This window comes from Mus musculus, chromosome 10 (genome assembly GCF_000001635.26).
Source record: "Mus musculus strain C57BL/6J chromosome 10, GRCm38.p6 C57BL/6J".
Classification (NCBI taxonomy): domain Eukaryota; kingdom Metazoa; phylum Chordata; class Mammalia; order Rodentia; family Muridae; genus Mus; species Mus musculus.
In genome coordinates this window covers 108,991,680-109,013,207 of record NC_000076.6, presented here as the reverse complement: position 1 = coordinate 109,013,207, position 21,528 = coordinate 108,991,680, and the positions used below count along the sequence as shown (strand labels likewise).

Genomic DNA, 21,528 nt, shown 5'->3' with positions numbered 1-21,528 from the left:
TGAAATATGCCCAAAGCCTATTTCTTATTATAGGCAGCTGTCCTCTTCAAGAAACACTGAGGGGTGGGGTGGGGGAGTTCTGACATATCCATGTCCCCTAGAATACTTTCCACTGAAGGACACTGTGGGTAGCCTATGATGTGGACAGAAAAAACGAAATTGCCTAAAATGATGATAGACCCAGGGTTTGGAACAGAAATTCAAAAATTCTATATTCCCATTCCATTCATTAACGTGTTCTTCTTTTTTCTACATGTTGCTGTTGGTAACTGGGAAAAATATGTAGCTTTTAAACTAGGAAAAAAACTAAATAGAGAGCAATGTATATTTTTAAAATAAAAATTTCCATTAGGTGGATATTATAATGCTTCTCTCATGCACTCATCTTCATTGGAGAATAAAGACAAATACTCAGTTTTTCTACCTGCTTTTACTCTGACCCACTCCACTCCCCCTTCTCTTCAGGCCTCTCCCCTCCTTGGCCAAACATTTCAAATCAACTTACAATGTCTGTTATCTCCTCTTCTCACCTATGAAACTATTTTCAAATAAGGTTTAGGGGCTTTTTTTGGAAAACCGAAGGTGCATATTACATAAAGTTACAAGTTGAAGGTGTATTATTTTCTTAGTTTACCTCTGATTCTAAATTCTTGATAATGCAAACAAAGCCCAAAACAAAAGGGTTCATGTCCCAGAAGGATACATTTATGTGAAAGTGGCCACCTTTGGGCATATATTCTGAATCTTAATCTTAAACATTATATAAATAGAAGAGATTTAATTACAAACCTGAAGAAATGTGTTACTGTTAATTGAATTCTCTCTACAGTTACCTTTGCACACCAGTGTTAATGAAACTCCAGTTCAAAGTGGATGAGTTTGGGGAATTGCGATCGCTATTTATTTCCTTACCTGAGATGCCAGGATCATCCTGTCAGGAAAATAAAGAGCCCAATTAGGGGAGTGCTCATTTGTGGCTATTGATCAACTTTACAAAAACTGCTAAGATTTCCAAGCAAAACAAGAGGTTCTGAGGGCACTGAGCAAGGTCAAGCGAGTGGGAAAGAAAAAAAAAAATCTCTGTTAGTGACAAGAAAGCATTTCACCTGTGGAGTAAAAGGCTCCTGCCCTTGGGAGCTAGACTCCACCCCAGGGCCAGCCAGCCTGCCCTCCCGTCCAAGCCTCTCAGCCTCCCTGTTTGGCATCTCTCGGTATTACCAAGCTATAAATTGCCCAGGAGCTTAGAGACAATCAGGTCACGGCTGCTCTCACGAGGGAAAAGCTTCTTACTTCCGAGCAGAAGGGTTCAGCTAGGAAGAGGAGGGAGAAAGCCCTTTAGTCCCCCACCGTGCGGGCGGGCAAGGGGTGAAGAGAGACGGAGACAGGGGGGGGGGGGGCGAGCACAAGCCCAAGAAGGTGGAAAAAGCGTGCCTAGCAAGGTCGCACTTGACCCAAGTCTCCAAACTTATTGGTCGCTGCATGGAAACTCCCTGGGCGCTCGCTCCATTGCCTAGCAGCTGCAGCTGGGTGGAGCCTCGCTCCTCCGCCCCACCTATGGATGGACCTTGCATACAGCTCTGGTCCACCACACCCTTCCTGGGCGGTCTCTAGACATCTAGCTGCCCTGACATTATCGGAGCCTGGCTTCCCACTCGAGTTCAGACGGAATGATGTGACTGGTCTCCCAAAGCAAGAAGGACCACCTCTATCTCAGTAGTCCTGCTTCCCCACAACTCCGCGGTGTCAAATGGCCAAAGACAAACTTCTGCCTCTCTCGCGTCCCAGCTCCCACCTTTTCAACCTAGAACTCACACATATCGAAACTCCTAGGATGCTGTGTAGATCTGGGCATGCTCAGTATCAAGGCAGGTTTTGATTGAAAGTTAAAAAAAAGCTTTGTATTAGGCTTGCTTCTTATCCAGTGCTTATGGCTTACTGAACAGGTTGAGGGCATTCCCGAGTCTACCCACCGGGTCTAGAAAATTATCTTTTAGTGTTTTCTCTTTGGGATCTGGTCTCCTCTTAGTTCACCCCACCCCCGCCACTCTCCTAAACCCCTCTCCTCAGGTCCCTGTCCGCTGTGGGGATGGAGAGACTCTAACAGTACTGGGCTGGGCTCCGTTGCCTGAGAGGAGCCACCTATTATCAGTGCTCTCTGATTGGCTCTTCTGAGCAGCGTACCTTGGTTGGAACCAATCAAGAGCCGGGGCCGGGAGATGATGGGCGGCCGCCTCCTCACTGGAGGGATTCCTGGAGAAGCTGCAGTGTGGGGATGCTCTGACCGAGTTCAGCCCCCAGTGTCTTTCCTCCTCCTCCTCCTGCAGCGACAGCATCCGCAGTTAGCAGTGGGCAACTTGAGGCTGTAACCGGGGCAAGCCCCCAGGGTCCTGCTCACCCAACAGGGGGCTCAGGTCCCCGAAGGGGTGTGTGCAGGGCGGGGGCGGCCAGCTGGGACCAGCTGGTGGCCCTAGAAAACCTCACCCACACCCACACCCACACACCCCTTTTGTGTTGCAGGCTGCCCCTCTGAGAGCGGAGGCAGCGAGAGAGTACTCGTGTGCCTCGCACCGGTCCGCGGTGAGAGCAGCGGGGACCAAGACTCGCACCATCTCCCGGTCGGTCCTCGCTCCAGGTAAGGCAGCCCCACTGGCAGCGCGGCCACCTCGGTGGTACCTTGGTACCTCTGCGCTTCAATCTGTCGAAGAGACGTAGGTACACTTGATTTGTGGCGATGGGAGACCTAGGGAGGGATCCCCCCGTAAGCCTATTGTGAGAAATGCAAGACCACAAGTGCATCTCCGGGGAAAGCACTTTGCACAGGGCTGGTGATTCAGAACCAGGAGTTGATGTTGGGCATCCCCCATCTTCTTGCTTCTTCCATTCTCTCCTCTGTCCTCCACCCCCCAGCCCCCTCTCTCCTCCCCCTCCTCCTATTCTAAGCCAGTACAGCCCCCCACCCCCAACGGGGGGTGGAGGATTGTCTTTCTTACAGGGAAGAAGGGCAGTGAAGAAGAGAAAAAAGATTTCTTTCTGTTGGAGGGAGGATAGATTGCAACCCCGTGTGAAAATATGAGTCCAGGAAGGGATGAAACCACACAGGGAATTAAACTGAATGAGAGTAGACAAGGAGACCAGCTTCTGCTCTCAGAAAGGAAGTGTCAAATTTGAATCCATCTCCTCCTTGCAAGAGGCTACAAATGGAACAAAAATAACCCAACACTCCAACCCACTTTCAACTGCTTAATTGCTGCTGCTCTCCTGTGCCTGCTATCAGAATCTTCTTGTTTGCATCTGTCCTGTGGGGCTGACAGTTTGGGATAGCACCTCAGGGTCACTGTCTGAACTTTGAGGGCTTGTTGAGTTTGTAAAAATTAAAACTAGATCATCACCCTCCCGAGATTTACCCAGGTAGCCTTTATAGTGGGAGGGTAATAACATGGGAAGTTTCAAAACCTTTCCAAGTGACACCAGAATTATCAGGAGACTTGACTTTTACTTTGATCTTGCTAATCTGGTTAGCCTCTGTGGACTGTGGACGTGTTGATGTCCACTTCCCTAACCTTAACCCTTTGGTGAAACACAGGAAGTTTAACTTTTGTGTTAAAACTGCTTTTGTGCATGAGATTTCATTTTTTTTTATCTTTTTAAAGGCTGCCTCCACATGTCACTGTCTAGATACTAAATTCAAGTCTCAACACACTCTTTTAATATGAAAACACTAAATAGATATAAAATTGATGTTTCTTCAGTTTTCGTGTTCCCTTCAGGAGGTAGATGTAGGTTCAGTTGACAGGATCCTCTTGGACTAGAGGAAAGTTTAGAAAGTAATGGGAGGAAGATAGTCTCACATTTGAAAGATCTTAAGGGGGAAACATTTCTCTTCTCACATCATGTTAAAAAAGAGAGCCATTGAAACAACTTCCATAACTGTCAGAGAAACAGGTCAAGCACATCGCACTTGTTAGACAGAGTCTTGACAATAGCTTCTGCAATCTCTAATTCCATCATCTCTGATCTAAGCTTTGTTTTCCTATTATTCCTCGGAGACTGATAAGCGATTACCATCAGCTGGGGGGGGGGGGGAGGCGGTAGCGAAGGGAAATATCCAGTTCTATGTAACAGGAGGGCAATGCAACCGGGTTCTGCAGGAGCAAAGCGAAAGCAGGAGATGCTGGTTCCAAGATAAATCTTTCTGATGTATCAGGAGAGACGCCAAGTCGTAGGTTTTTTTTTTCTAAATGCCCATTTGAGATAAGAAGAGGGGGTCTTCCCTTTTTAAGTCTCTCTCAACTCCCACACCAGCCTGGGTACCGCAGGTAGGTCTTTTCAATCACACACCTTTAACTTGTAAGTTTCTACACAAACTTAGGAAAGAACCGACTTCATGTGGCATCAGTGATATTGACTTGTATATTGATAAATATTAATATTGTACATTGTTTTCAAAACCGTTTTCTATTCTTGATCTCACCTACCTTAGCAGACTTCATGCACCTAAGCAAGTGAGCGTGCGCGCGCACACGCGCGCGCGCACACACACACACACACACACACACACACGCACACTCCCCACACCACACACATACACCATATGTATACACTCATACCACTCGTGTAGAGGCACACAGGAGATTTTTCTAAAGCTAGACCTCTAAATGACTTGAAAATGTAGTGTCTCTGCTGAGATCTATGACTTCAGAGGGAACACTTTTTGGGTACAAGGACAAAAGAATAATCACTTAATTACTTCATGTGTGTGTACAGCTGAGTTCACAAGTTTAGACATGAAAAGACATAAAGGAAAGAAGTAGCTTCCCGTGGGGACAAAATAAGATTCTGTTTGCGTGTTTTTGCACTGTACCGGGGAGATGTGAAAACGTGGGCTTGGATTTGTTTGCATGACTCTGTGTAAAATATTAATTCTATCAACTGCGTGTACAGAGATGTTTATGAATGTGAAATTTTTTTCATATACTTCTGAAAAAAATTGAGCCTTCATGTCCTGCAAGTCATATCTAATTGTAAGATGTTATGAACGGATTGAAGACTTTAAATGAATTTAAATGATACAGGAAATTTATGCTCACAATTTTATACACTCCTAATCTTTCCCCTTTAAGATGATGGTATAGTAAGTCTTAGTAATGCTTAAGAGTGGATATGACAATTATAATTTAAGATATGTTTATCAGAACTGAAGGCTGCAACTGTAGAAGGGAAATCCTAGTCCTGAAATACCACATGATAGTAACCAATATTAGTTTCAAACCTTGTGTCTACATAGACAGTGTTAGCTATCCTAGCTGGTTAAATTATTAGGTGGTTCTAATCAGTTTTTTTAAAAAGGAGAAAACGTGCTATTTCCTTTCTCAGATATGCATACTAGACGTGATGCTAACAAAAATAAAACTAGGAAATGGTAGTTTGTCTTAATTTTGTTTGCAAAATGGGCTGTGAGATAAATAAATAAAATGAGGAATGCCTTGGAAATCTGAAAGTTAATTTGAACTTCCTGATAGTCTAATAACACATTGAAATAATACCAAGTAGTCTCTTTTGATGTCATTATATTAAATCAATTTAGAGTATATCCCCAAAACAGATTCTCATAGCCATCTTATGGGAAAGAATTTAGATTTAAGGAGGAAATTTATTTAAATCTCAAACCTGGTTCTCGTGCTTCCCAGTTTATGCAACATCTGGGAAGGGTTATTATTAATTTTAATTTGTGACATGGTATTTATCTTCCTAATGGTAATTATTATGCAGTTTTGGGGGGTAAGAAAAGCACAATAAGACTATTTGATTATATAATAGAGAATTTTATCTAATAGTATGGGTAACCCAGGCGAAACATGGACGTTATGCCAAATTATAATGTAGTTATAGTTTTACAAACATTTTACAAAAATGTAATTTTTTTCTCATTAAATATCTGATCCACTTGTGTTTTAAGTATTTTGATGATTTATTAGTCATGAATGTATCTGCATTGAAAATTTATTAGATACAAGATGATTCCTAGCTGAATTTTATTTTCATTAAAATTAGCCAAATCTATTTATACACGGATAAAACAAATGAGTATAAATACATAATTTTAATTTGTATATATATATATATATGTATATAATTTTCATACTTATACACATATCCTAAAATTATGTAATATTTTTTAAATGATGAGAATGTAATGGGTAGTATTTTATAGTAGGTGGAAAATTGGGGTACTCACTTTTCTAGTACCAGTCAAAGGAAGGTAACAACATTTTAGCAATATGTTAATGAGACTTTGGGTAGAAAGCCTATGATACCTAGAGACAAAATATATGTGCTCCAAGAGCTTCACTTTCACTGGCATGTGTTTCCCACGACCGGGGAAGAAGGGATGGAATGACTTCTCGGTATAAGAAGATGTTCCTCTCTATACGCTTAGCAGAAGTTGACATCATAATGTTGTTTGATTCGGACATAATCGAGGATAACGTCTGTTTGTAGTGGCTTTTCAGATGTTTCAGTGACCATTTGCTTCTAGGTAACATGTTCATTCATTTTTTTCGTTTTATGGAATTGGATGACATGGCTAGTATTGCTTTTTTTCGAGTGGGGAAAAAAGAGTGGTATCTTCACGTCTAAATTCTTCAAGGAAGGACTTACATTTTTCATTTGGTTACATAAACTTCATCCAGACCTTTTCATTTTACATGTGCAATTTCCTCAAGAGAATTTTCATCTGTCCCAGCAAAAGGGAATGGCTCTTCTCCCTTAGATTCACAGAGAGGTCTTGAGATGTTATTCCATTGGCTCTAAAGTAAGCAATGATACCTTGGCACACAAATAGCACCATACTTAAGTGAATCCATTATCAGTGGGAACATACACTTCCTTAAAGTTATGATATCGCAATCCAGAAGGCTTTCATTCTAAATTAGGGCTGTCCGCCATTGTAAAATGTCATTGTTATCTATAAATGTGTTTTAGACTGCATTCATAGGTGTGTCCTGGGACCTATGCAGCCTGAGGCATGTTGGACATACATGCCTTAAAGTGCATAAGAAAAAGAAATTGCTGCATTGTAGAAATAATAATGCTGAAAGTCTTGTTTGTGCACTGCAAAATATAACCTTCAAAACTCTTAGCAAAGGGATCTTTTAAGATAACAGTCAGTTTCCATTCATTTGAAAACAATACTTAAGACACTTAGTAAAGACGATAAAAACTAATTTAGAGTTACAAGCACATTTTTGATACCGTTATGAGTTTCTGGCCACCGCTCTGTGAAACTCAAAGCTCATAAACAACAACCTCTGTAATTTTTGTACTTATCTTTACTTCAAGTTTGAATTGCGGAGATCAGTTCCAATTCTCTTTGACTTGGTTTTGATTCTCTAAATAGCCACACAGGACTTACAAAAGTGTCATCTCAGTGGTTACGGTATGAGGAATAAAGGGGGAGTGGTGATTATTTCTGTAACCGTCTTAACTGCAGAGAGCACGGTTGTTGTACTGATTGGGTGCCTGGGGGGGGGGCACTATGCCAAAACAGATCTCCAGAAAATTATGACGCAGGCAAAGATAAAAATTACCATCTAGTTCTCAACTGTTTGTGCTAAACAAGAGATGTAGAATTTTGCATGCAGTGAGAATGGCCTTTAACTCCCCCTTTATTCCTCATACCGTAACCACTGAGATGACACTTTTGTAAGTCCTGCATGGCTATTTAGAGAATCAAAATCAGAATCAGGCAAGATTATTTGCCAAAGATGTAATTCAGTAACTTTCTTAGCAGCCCTGTCAGACAACATTCCTTACTATGCACTAGGTTAGCAGCATGCTACTGAAACCACAAATGATATGTACAAGACATTTAGCTAAGGTCCTCTGTCAGGACTGACTTAATTCTGGATGGAAATATCTGATAAATCCCATCTAGTAGGGTACAGAAGTGGGCCCTCACTGTCTTTGTGAGCCTATTGCTATTATTTGTGAAATATGGCTTAGTGGATGACTCTAACACGTCCAGCATCTGTATAATTATTTTTGCCATAGGGAGAAACTCGTTGTATATTGTTCTCTGTGAGAACTAAATATTTTATTTTCCCTCTTAAACAATTCAGCTACTTAATCAAGGATAAAATGTGCACTGCATACTCGAAGACAAATATAATTGAAGATTTTTTAAATGTCAAACATGCTTTCCCTGAATTGCTTAAATGAGAACCACTGTCTCTGTGTTTTGTCTTCACTTTCCCTGACCATGACTATAATTTCAGTGACATGGTAACAGAGAAAGGATCAGACAACCCCACTTCAAGCCTCTGATGAATTACCTGGGTGCCCCTGCAGATTACAGCATCCTGTTTTGCCTGAAGCTCATTTCTTCCTTCTTACCTGTGATCCCATGCCTACCCTAGATAGGAAGCAGGTAATTGCATTTATTAATTGCTACTTTGAGATGCCTTCATCAACAAGGAGGCAAAAACACATGGAAATACTCAGAACATACACAGCTGTGGGAGACTCCTATTAACCCTTTGATGTGCGGTGCAGTCGCTTACATAAAGTGGAAGGCCATTTATAAAACAACTTCTCCTTCAGGAATTTCTTTCAATTCTTCACAGGTTATGTAAGCCAGCATCAAGGCCATTAAACCAGGAGTTGCTAGAGCATTTTTATTTAATACCTGAGGATAATACTGAAGGACTTATCCAAACAAGAGTTCCAAGTTAGGCATGGAGGTAGACACCTGAAATCCCAGTAGCTGGAAGACTGAAGCAAGAGGATCAGAAGACGTATGCCATTCTTAGCTAAATAGGCTAGCCTGAGCTACATGAAATCATCTCTCAACCCTTGCCCCCGCCCCAGAAACAAATTCCAAATCCTACCTTCTCAAACCCAAATATGTCTGTAGTGAAGACCTTTAAATGGTAAAACATTGCACCCTTTTGGCTTATAGATACGTGGTAATATATGCTTGTTCTTCTGCATTCCTAGGGTTTATGTTGAAGTAGCATGAACAGCAAGGCTGTTTTAAGGATGCATCCTTAGAAAATATTTTTAAACGAAGCTGCAGCTGGGCATGCAACTTACTTCACAGGCAATGAGCAAGCAAGGAAGCAGGGCAACGGGGCATAACAACTGAAATGAGCATTAGGAATTGTTTGCTACTCTTGAGCAAACTGAGTGTCATTTCTCCCCAGTTCTGGCCTCCAACAGTCTATACAGTGAAGTTGGTGATGCACAGGAACTACCTCGTGGCTTATCTTTGAGGAAAGGGGGAGAGGGGGGGGGACATATCCAGAAATGCTATTTAAACAAATGGTTTAATGGCCTTTGATGCAAGACCAGGTGGGAGAGCAAGGGATTCAGGCACCGTGAGACAGCTCCAGACTTTGGGTTTTGAGTTAGCAACATTGTTAAGAAGCAAAGTTGACACAGTTTCTCACCAGAAAGGCTAGGTAGCAAAGCGATGAAATTTGTTTCTGACATAGTGTTTCTGCCAGATCCTGGCTTACCAGGCTGGCTTCCTGCCTAATCCCCGGCATTTTCATCAGATTTGAGGAAGGAATAAAGCCAGCCATTGGGTATTAGAACATATTTCTAGAACATTTTGGATCTCTTCTATAAATAGAGTCACATCGCCATGCTACTTTAACAAATATTGAGAATATGAGACCACAGATTTTAGATTAAAAGTATGTACATGTAAGCAGGACTGCTGTCTGCATAAAAACGTGTGAGTTTCCTCTCTGTATACAGGCATTGTATGAGTCGCACATGCCATAACTTGTAGGGATCTGTTTTAAATGTCTTGCTTAAATTACTATGTTAAAATTTAAAAGTCAAGCAAATCACTACAAGACATGTCTAAGACTAGCAATCAAAATGTGACATTTTAAAAGAAAACCAGCATATCCCTAAGCCCAAACTATACCACTTTTTTTTTTAAGGTTTAATTTTTTTTTATGTCATCTTGATGATTTTTCCCTCTAGGGAGTCATAGATACTTTCTGAGCAACTCCTCAAAAACACAGAATAAATATTGATGGTAGAAGAGAGCTTGACTTCTCTAGGAACAAGGAGGGAGATGAATCCTGCCATGCCTTTGAGATTCTGTCATCAAGGACATATTGAGCACATAGGAACCATTTTTATTTCTCCTGGATTCTGACTTTTTTACCTGTACTTAGCCATTGAAGCATTTTACTGCTTACTGCATGAGTAGACGATATTATTATTTCAGCTCTCTGGCTATGTCACTACTCCGTGAATTCTCTGCTTTCTTCTTCCTTCCTGTAAGACCAATTCCCCCCTCAAACTTTTCCTTCCTGCTCTCTCTTTTCATTGTCCTTATCATTCCCCCCCCCCACACACACCTTTTCTTTCTTTTTGACACTTCATACATATGTCCCTAGAGATGCGGAGCCAGAAGGCTTTTTTGTCTTAATTCTATCATCTCCATTACCAGCTTGGTTCAGTTTTTCCAACAACCAAGTCATGTAACATGGGTACATTATAACAACCAAGACATGTAGCGTGTAATGTGTATACATTAGCATCATAAAACATATATATGCATATGTGTATGCATATATATATATATATATATATGAACATGTGCTTAATCTGTTTACATAATTGACAATGCTTAGTGGAATGTGCCATGACTTGACTGATTTTTAATAATTTGCATATTTAGGCCTCCTTATGCATAATCTTTAGACCCAAACTGATTGCAGAGAAAAATGAAGAATTACGCTCTAAAACAAAAAGTGATAACTTAGCATGGAGTGCTCTGCATGCTACCCTTGGCAATGCATTCCTTCTTCTTACCTTAATTGGTACACAGTTCTGTATTAGGGAAATATTTGTGTTACACTATTAGATCTTTATAGTAGATTTTTCCATTTTACAGATGCAATAAATAAAAAGCGATTGCTTTGGGTGGCTACAATTATACTTAGCATGTTTTTATATTTTTGTTTATTAATTTATATTGCCTTAGTGCTTAATAATGAGAATCAAATGTGTCATAATCCTCCCTATATAAGAGACTTAGTTTGCTCTTGGTGATCACAAACAAACAAAATCTATAATCATTAAATCAAAGTCTGTTTCTTATTGAAAAGATGAGGATGTTTTAATATTCTGTTATTTCTGCTATGCTAATTTTGAGGGGATTAAGTTCGTTTTTAAAAATTAATCAAGCACACATTCTTAGTCTATTAAAAAAAAACTGAAAAGAATTTCAAAGCCTATGCCATAACTCAGTTTTCCTTTAGTTACCACTGTATTATGATGATGTCAGATTAGGAATCCCATTTTCCTCCTTATTTCTAAATTCCATAGCTCTAAGGTATCTGATACCCTTAAGGATGCAAAGAACCGTGATTGGAATAGTAGGAGCGTTAGCTGGGCCATAGCTTCCTGATGCCCTCTCTCATTGCTCTCCTTGGCACTCACAGATAGAGTTTCTCATTGCCCCTCACCTAGCACTGTTAGGAAACGCTTGAGCCTATTGGTGCTTTCCCTTCCTAGTCCTATTTCTATGTTCCCCAAGAAATCAGAACCAAACCCTAACTGTAAATTAATCCCATGTGAAGTCTCTCTGCTGACATCTTCTGTCCTCAAGACCAGATTTAGGAGGAAACACTAGAACTCATGATCATTGCAATATGAATTAATATCACTGGCATCATGGATTCTCTTATATAAGGAAATAGAAATTATCATTGAGGTTGGATTATGGAAATAATGGAAAATTGTTTGAATAGACTAGACCTTTGTAGGGGCTCTTAGATGAGGAAAATGCCATCGCTGTCTTATTTCTCCATACATATCAAATACTTTCCCACATGGTTTGAATTCTGAATCCTATTTAATAACATTGATATGGTTGATAATATGTCCATATCTTTTAATAAGAGAATGATGGAAAGGAACATTTAAGGAACTTGCCCATGGTTATAGGATGCAGTATGTCATGGGTAAATTCTTAGTCATCTGTTCACTGTGGCAATACATATTATTATCCTTGGACATATAAATGGCAGATGAAAAAGAATAGAGGGTGTTCCATAGTGGATAACAATGGAGATATAACACCTAAAGGCTAAGTAACTCCCCCAAAGTTTGCATCAATTAGACCATCATATTACTGTGATATAAGAATGAATCATGAATGAATCATGAATGAATCATTGTTCACTTGAAATGACCAGATCCAAGAGGGCGTATTACTTCTAAATATTTATACAGGAATACAAATATAATAATAACACTACTTGTTTGGTACTTGTTAGTATATAATGTATCAAACCACAGTATTATCTCTTCACTACGTACAGTGATTTGCCTGGCATATGACATAAACAATGCTGGCAATATAGGCATAAACATAGTAGACAGGTGTTCTAATTCTATGGCGTTTATGTGATAGGAGTGAAGACAGAAAATTAATAACAGCAACAAACTAGAACTATAGCAGCTTCAAATAGTAGTGGTCACTAGGAAATCACAAATAAGCTGATAAATCAAACAACTATAGTTGGGAATATTGAGAAAACAAAAAGAGAAATGGAGACATAAAAGAAGAAGGAGCCAGCCCTATAAGTGTCAGGAGAAGGCATTGCTGTCAAAGGAAAAACCAGCGCAAAAGTGAGCAGAATCAGCCCTCTGAATTTAACCATCCAGGACTGCTTCGTTGACCTTTACTCTGCCTTAACATTCTAATTAAAAACATCCTGCAGCCATCTAGACATTTCCAGGGTTATAATCGTCTATGATCCCACCATGTCCCAAGTATATGGGATTTATTTCTGTGTAGTATTTCCCTGGTTTGTCTGTATGCTATAGTGGTTTCAGTGTTATAAATATTGAGCGTAAGGTCAATGGAAACTATTTCTATATACCCTATACATACTGAGTCCACTCTTTATGGACAAATATTTTTATTCTCCATTATCATATGCTGGACTACACCCCCCTTATACACTTTCCATACATCTTTTTTTTCTTTTTAATTTCTGAGAATCAAGTACATGCCTTCACCCCAATTTTATTATTTTGATGGACTTAAGTGAACTCAGTGGGTTTTTATCGCAGTAATGACTTTTTTCAATGTAATTTCCTTTCGAGTATATTTTTTATTATAACCTACAAAACTCTAATTTAGATTTTGAGACAAAAGTAAATAAATACGGAGAACGTAATAAAACAAATCATTCTGTGTCGATTATCATTTAGACAACAGAGGTCTTGAAGTCTTAACCGGAAATTATTTTTACCTTTATCTTGTTTCATATCCTGGTTTCAAGAAGATAATACCCCAAGCTTGCCTAGGTCACTCTGTGATAGTAAAACAGGTGCTTACAGATGCTCATTGTCCTATGTGAAACCGCACCACCATTTAATCTGCTGCAGCAGTTATTAGGCGATAATTAAAGCGTCAATCTTAAGTGACCCACTTTTTTCCTTCCCTAAGATTCTCTATAAGCGTAATAATAACCACACATTTTTAAAATGGAGTCATGTTTGTAACCACACATTTTTTAAATGGAGTCATGTTTGCTATGGTACTCTGGTCTGCAATCGACAGGTTAATAAGTGTTCCCTGTCAGTGGAATTAAACAGCTTTGTGTTCTGTTTGCTGTTATATACACACACACGTGTGTGTGTGTGTGTGTGTGTGTGTGTGTGTGTGTGTGTGTGTGTGTGTGTTCTGGTTTTGAGTTTTCGTTCATGTGAGGCTAAAGTGAGCTTTATAGGATTTTAAAACATTTTTCTCACTTTCCCAAGAGGAATTAAAAGGAAACATTTGATAGAGGACTGTAATTAATGAATCCACTAATGATATTTTGTAACATTTTAAACTTACATTAAGTAACCTTTACTTACATTAGCAAATATGCACATAAGTTTTTCCCATTATAGTCTCACATGTGCTATTTAATTTTTATTTTCACCTAGTTAATAAAAAATATCCTGGTCACTACCAATGAAAATAACACTACAACACTACAACACACACACACACACATACACACACACACACACACACACACACACACACACACATGCACGTTATGGGTGCAAGTACTTAAAGGTCAGAAGTGAGACTCCAATTGCCTGAACTGGTATTAAAGGCCACCTTATGTGGATGCTGGGAACTGAACTGGGGTCCTTTTCATCACACTGTATTCTGTTAAGCACTTAGCCTTACTTCTAAGCCACACTAGATTTTAAAACACTTCTTTAAGTGTATTATATATTCTCAATGAATACCAATGCCTTTTAAATATCTTTAGCATATGACCACAGTGCAAATGATAGTAATTTGCAGTGGTAACAAATTTTAATAGACTAAGTATACATATATGAAATATACTAAGAGAATCCTTGGTCAACGTAATGGTTAGTAATTTTGCGTGAATTCTCATGTATTTTCTTTTTCTTTCTAATGCCCGCAGTCCATCTGGGACCACTTCCCAACAAATGTCATTGTGCTACCTTCTGAGAAATCTAGCTGAGAGCTCTAAGCTGCCTTTTGTGGAAACAGAGTCAACATGTTAAACTCCTTTTTCCCATTATGGATAAACTTGTAGAGTAGAGAAAGCTTACCCAGAAGAAACGATTCTCTCCCTTTAAAGCACTGATGGGAAAATTTGTCTACGAAACAAACAGGCAAGACTGAGCGAAAGCATTTAGAATTTTAAATATTAATGGAAATCGTTAACATGGTCTACAGGCCCCTTGTGACATCCTGGCCTAGAATCACTACATCATTTATTACTCTTAAGACTTCCCTGTTGTTCATCCTCCCTGAACATTTTCTATCTCCCACCATGTCTACCTTATATGGCATCCATCCTGTATAATTCAGTTTAAATATGTGTTCCTCAAATAAAATTTCTTATCCTCTCTCTTTAGCTCAAAGACTGTATAATATATTTGAATTTTTCTAGCACTGTATTTATCTATTTTTTATAATTATCTTTTTATATGACCTTATAGATAATGGGCCTACTAGGGTTAGAGAATGTGTTTAATTCATGTTTATATTCCCAAGCAGATAAAGAGTACTTGTCCTTAAATACATACTCTCAAACCCTTTATGTCTTTTTGAACAGGAAAAAAAAAGGTTAGTTTTCTAAAGTAGGCATACAAACTAGGCACCTTCTAGTTATTTCTAAAGTAAGCTGGGTTCTTTAATTGGTCATTGTCTTAGTCAGGGTTTCTATTCCTGCACAAACATCATGACCAAGTAGCAAGTTGGGGAGGAAAGGGTTTATTTAGCTTACACTTCCATACTGCTGTTAATCACCAAGGAAGTCAGGACTGGAACTCAAGCAGGTCAGAAAGCAGGAGCTGATGCAGAGGCCATGGAGGGATGTTCTTTACTGGCTTGCCTCCCCTGGCTTGCTCAGCCTGCTCTCTTATATAACCCAAGACTACCAGCCCAGAGATGGTCCCACCCACAAGGGGCCTTTCCCCCTTGATCACTAATTGAGAAAATGCCTTAGAGTTGGATCTCATGGAGGCATTTCCTCAACTGAAGCTCCTTTCTCTGTGATAACCCCAGCTGTGTCAAGTTGACACAAAACTAGCCAGTACAATTGACCCCTTGTCAACTTGACACACAAACACATCACTAGTAAGCCTCAACCCTTACATTCTTATTCATCCCCAAGATCTAAATAACTTTAAAAGTCCCACAGTCTTTACATATTCTTAAAATTTCAATCTCTTTAAAATATCCATCTCTTTTAAAATCCAAAGTCTTTTTACAATTAAAAGTCTCTTAACTGTGGGCTCCACTAAAACAGTTTCTTCCTTCAAGAGGGAAAATATCAGGGCACAGTCACAATCAAAAGCAAAAGTCAATCTCCAACCGTCCAATGTCTGGGATCCAACTTACGATCTTCTGGGCTCCTCCAAGGGCTTGGGTCACTTCTCCAGCCATGCCCTTTGTAGCACACGAGTCATCCTCTAGGCTCCAGATGCCTGTACTCCACTGCTGCTGCTGCTGCTCCTGGTGGTCATCTCATGGTACTGGCATCTCCAAAACACGGCATGACCCCTTCAGTCTTGGGCCATCAATTGCAACTGAGGCTGCACTTTCACCAATGGCCTTCCATGGCCTCTCACAGTGCCAAGCCTCAGCTGCTCTGCTCAACTCCTTCATGCCTTCAAAACCAGTACCACCTGGGTGACCCTTACCCATTACCAAGTCCAGCCACAGCACAAGGTACAACTTTGGCTATATCTGGAACACAGCCACTGTGCTCTCAGAAAACACTTCCCAGAAGATGTCACCTCAATGATGCTGGTCTCTTCTTAATCACCGCTAATTTCTTAGCTCCAGCTAACCAGCATCAATAGTCCCAGTAATGCAAAGGTTTTGCTTTAGTAGTTCTGGTATCTTGTCAATCACAGCTGATTCTTCAGCCCCAGCTAACCAGAACTACAGAATCTTCACAATCAAAACAGCAATGGCCCTGAAAAGAGTCTTTAATTTTCCCTCTGAAATTTCACAAGCCAGGCCTCCATCTTCTGCACTGTTCTCAACATTATCTTCCAAGCTCCTACACAATATCCGACAGAGCTCTTAACAACAGATGGATCTTCAAGCCCAAAGTTCCTAAGTCCATCCACAGTCCTCCCCAAAACATGGTCAGGTTGTCACAGGAATACCCCACTTCTGGTACCAATTTGTCTTAGTCAGGGTTTCTATTCCTGCACAAACATCATGACCAAGTAGCAAGTTGGGGAGGAAAGGGTTTATTCAGCTTATACTTCCATACTGCTGTTAATCACCAAGGAAGTCAGGACTGGAACTCAAGCAGGTCAGAAAGCAGGAGCCGATGCAGAGGCCATGGAGGGATGTTCTTTACTGGCTTGCCTCCCCTGGCTTGCTCAGCCTGCTCTCTTATATAACCCAAGACTACCAGCCCAGAGATGGTCCCACCCACAAGGGGCCTTTCCCCCTTGATCACTAATTGAGAAAATGCCTTAGAGTTGGATCTCATGGAGGCATTTCCTCAACTGAAGCTCCTTTCTCTGTGATAACCCCAGCTGTGTCAAGTTGACACAAAACTAGCCAGTACAGTCATTATCATTTCGAAGAGCGGGTATTCTTGTGATCTAGAATGACAGAAAAAAATACAAACAAAAGCAAAACCAAACCAACAAACAAAAAAGATAAGTAACTGGAACTCAGTACCTAGCTTCAAAGGAAGTGAAGGTTAGGCCAGGAGAGAAAACAGACAGAGGAAGGAGAGAAAAAGATAAAAAGAAAAAAACCCTACTACCTGTGGGCTCATCTCTGCCCAGAGGCTATTTTACAGTGATTTCTCTTTAACCCGAGCTTGATTCATCCTGAGGCATGTGCTCTGATGATCTCTTTATGCAGATTCTACCTCCCATTAATTTCCCATAGCATTTTGTATTTACTATATCGCTTGCATTTTGCCATTATGTAATTATTTATCAAACACTGTGAGAAGCCACTAGAAGCAGAAACTACCAGATGTGAGGCTTAATCTCTGCCCCATGTTACCTTCTGCCATGTCCATCATAATACTTGGCTTATGGATAGACGTTTCAGAAATGTTTCCTGGTGGTTATTACACAGAACCCACTCACATGCTCACCCACACATGTGCACATGCATATACCTACACACACACTAAACAAATTAGTAACTGTAATAAAATATTTTAAATTAAGAAGAAATTTTTGTTAGGGAGTGTCTGGAAGTAGAACTCAATGGAACATCTGCCTGGCATCACATGACACTGGATTCACTCCCAGCACTGACTACACTACTGCATACCTGGAGCCATGCTACACCAAAGGTATAGACAGGAGAATTAGTTTATGATCATCCTCAGCTGCATAAGGGGTTCACGACCAAGAAAGAAAGAAAAAGATACTTGTTGAAAGAATGAAGGATACATCAAAGGATAGGGGGATATGTGCACTTTGAACCAATGTTTTCTCTGTACCCTCTGATGTAGACTAATAGATTCCCCTCTATGGTGAATAAAGAAAACAAAATATCTAGTTAGACTTCTTTGACGTAATATAGACATTCATGGGTTAAAAATGGATTGTTTCACATTGACTCCGTCATGCTTCAATACACGTTCAAAATCTGTATGAATGTCGCTACTATAGGTAATCACTAAGATGGAGATTTTAGACCTGTTAAATGACTCTTTATTACTGTGTACATTTTTAGCTAAACATGGAGCATTGGAGGCTCCTGACTGTAACCAAGGCTACTTAATAGACTGAGGGAGGAGGCTCCCAATATGAAGCTCTACCTGGGTAGCTTAGTGAGACTCTGTTTCAGAAAACAGAATTCCAAAAAAAATATCTTAGGGTTGTAGCTTAGTGGTAGAGCACTGATCCACCACACATAAGGTCCAGGGTTCAATTCCAAGTGCTATAATGGGAAGCAGTTTTCATATTTTCCCCCTGAAATATCAAGGGTTGGCAAACATGGTGTGGTAGAATCCTTTGAGTAGACTCTGAAAACTTTTTTATATTTTTGGAAACCCTAAGTATAATTTGTTTGACAAATGTTGGGTACTTAATTGATTTTAAAGTAGTATGTTACAGATTCATACGTAATAGATGAGGGTACTAATGAGACCAAATGTAGTGGAAGGAATCTTAAAGTAGGATATAGCGATAGGCTCTAAATAAATGTTAAATTTTTAACTTAGGTTCTTCCCCAATTATTTTGATAACTTGTATCCTCTCAAAATCATAGCATCACAGATTTATTTCTTTCCTTGTTTGTTTCTTTTCTTTGTAATGGGAACAGTCTGTGATCTTATGTCCTCTGGGTGTGAAAACACATCTTCTAAATCTGTCTGAAAGCCAGATATTCTGGATAAGGACAAAATAGAGAAACTGTTACAGAAATGAAAACAGATATTATTTTAAGTGTTTCTGATTAGTTGATTTTTCATTTGAGGATAAGTAACTGTCAGACGTCCCCGAGATACTGTATATATTTCTCTATCGTTCTCCAGCAACATTACATTAAATTATGAAATTAAGTCAATGAAGAATCTGTGCTTATCACACTGATTCAGGCTGACCTTATATTCTGTAGGATGCTGGATGGTCTCTATATTGTTTCCAACCATACCCCAGATGCCCGCTTTACAGGATACTGTGGGAATTTATTAACTAAGGAAGTATATCTGGTGGATACTGCTGAGTGAATTATCCTTCTTGGTTTGTTTTTTTCCCCATGCCTGTCTTACTCATTTTCAGTTTCCCTCTGAATCCTACACTTCATATGTAGACACCTTACTCAACTGGCATTTGTTAGTCAAGTCTCCTCTGCATCCAAGGTAAGGTATGAATTCTTTTCTCTCTTCTGTTAATACTGTGTGCCAGTTTAGGGGATGGAAGAAGGATGCACACTCAAACAGGACAGGCAAGACAAGGCACAGATGAGTAAAAGCCTGAAGCAGAGGCAGAATCAAGGTAGTCCAGCGCCTCTTGGCTGACAGGAAAGCAATGGTCATTGTGTCAGGTAGAGGGAACTGAGGAGCTCTGCCAAAGCCACCCAGTTCTGCCGGGCATGTTGGCTTTTATTATGATTGACATGCAGGGTGGGGAGCATGGTAGATTTCAAGTAGAACCCTAATGCTCTCCAACATAGACTCTTGAAGGGTCATTTAGAAAACAGGATTCAGTATCTCGAGCAGGGATGGAAACCAGGGAAGAATTTCCTCTTTGTTGTTTTGTGTTGAATCGATGTCCTTGCAGATGTTTTCTCTGTGCATTTCTGAAGATTTCATAGCCTCTGGATTAACAAAGCAGTGGGCAGTTCAGGCTGCTGATGTCTCAGAATGTCGTTTTCTTGTTTTTATTAAGAGCGGAGCTAAACACCTCTCATACGTTGTCCAATTTATAGCACTGATTTGATTTGATTTTTAGCACGGTTTATGTGCTTTCTCCATCCATTTGTCAGCAAATGTGTTGCCTCTGGGCAAGTAGATAAAAATTGGCCTAACTTCTAGGCATCTGGAAGTGTGGCAGAAAAAAGAAACTCACTTTTTTTGTTCTATCCCTGAAAGATACTAAATATACCATCTGATGACAGAAAAAGAGGCATTAAGGCTTCATGAATTTAGAGTGAGTGGAATTGGTTCTGAAAGTGATCACCCATGAAGCCCCTGATCTGCTATTGCTTTATTTTTGGAAAATTATATCGTGAAAAAAATACTTTTACTTTCTAATATTCTCTATTTGTTTTCACCTTAAGCAAAAAGACATCTGTATGACAATACCCAATAGTATCATTCCACAGACGGTGTATTTGGAAAGTTGCAAGTATTTGATGCACTACTTTAAAATTAACTGTCACCTAAATGTTGCTCACTCTATTCAAAGACAACAACAAACTTGCAGTTAGAAGGGATCTAAGATCCTGGTGGATGTAGGATCTGTACTACTTAGGGTATTCTCCAGATGTTTCCGCCACACAATTATTTATCCGTCGCCTAGTGTAAAGTCAGCCTGCACTCAGGTGGCTAACTAGAAAGCTTTCTTCAAATGTCTTTGCTTTTACTTCAGGTAGGTCATAATGCAGTTAAAGAGTTAGGAAAGACTCACAAAAATACTTTCAGAGACAAGCAGTGGACTGAGCAAGTCTTACGGCAATAAGGAAAACAGACACTCTAGAGGCGTGAAGGACAAGCAGTCACCTATTTTAGAGTTAAGGTTTGAGTGTTTATAATCTATGCCTATTTTGTGATGGGCCTTGGGTACCTCCATTCAGCAAAGTGAAAGGCGTTTAGAAGTAGTTTCCATTGGAGTCGAGGAGAACTCTTATGACATGTCCCTTATCTTCTCTGCTAGAACATGTATCACCAAATGTGAAATCTTCATCATCTTGTCCTCCCAGACAATAGTTTATACTGATGTTACTAAATGTATGTGTAGTGAGTGGTATGTGCATTTTTGAAACACTAAAATATTAATGCTACATGTACTCCTTTCTTTGAGACAAAAAATTAACGGGTTCTTTTTTTTTTAAAGCAGACAGGTCTTTCTCAAATGTGGTTGTTCCTCTTGGTACAATGAAGACTATATAGACTGGAAAGGTTGTATTTATGTACTTAAGAGCAAATATGTATATGGAAGAAAAAATTAAAAAGAGGCTATGAATTTGAAAGAGAGAAAAGAGGGGTAAGATGGGTCTGTTTGAGAAGAGGAATGGTATGTTAGGGTCTAATAATCACCAAAGGAAGACCCCAGACTCAAATAGTATGCCCATGCATAGAGCATTTATTAGGCAGAAATTACCATCATTCAGGACCAACCACTCATCAAAATGGTGACCCAGAGGTGAGCTCGAAGACTCAATTTAGGCAAATTAGGGGAGTTAAAGGAGGTAGATGACCGTTATCCTAATTGGTTGGCTCTACCTCTAGGGTATGGGTAGCTCTGTGACTGGGCAGGGCTCTAGGGGTCTTCTAAAATGTTTGCTGGGAGTCGAGT

The 21,528-nt window shown here is 39.8% G+C and overlaps 1 protein-coding gene across 11 annotated transcripts in view; it reads left to right on the top strand.

Moving 5' to 3' along the window:
* Window positions 1-2,227: 2,227 nt before the first annotated feature.
* Window positions 2,228-21,528, top strand: part of Syt1 (synaptotagmin I) — a 513,331-nt gene continuing 494,030 nt past the window's right edge. For 2 of the 11 annotated variants that reach the window (NM_001358504.1, NM_001252341.1), the window contains exons 1-2: window positions 2,233-2,632; window positions 19,291-19,370. The gene's annotated coding sequence lies outside the window, so the exon portion shown is untranslated. Of the gene's footprint in view, window positions 2,633-4,096; window positions 4,317-8,273; window positions 8,426-19,290; window positions 19,376-21,528 lie in introns of those variants that run through there. The other 9 variants (NM_001252342.1, NM_009306.3, NM_001358501.1 and 6 more) reach the window with 7 other exon arrangements.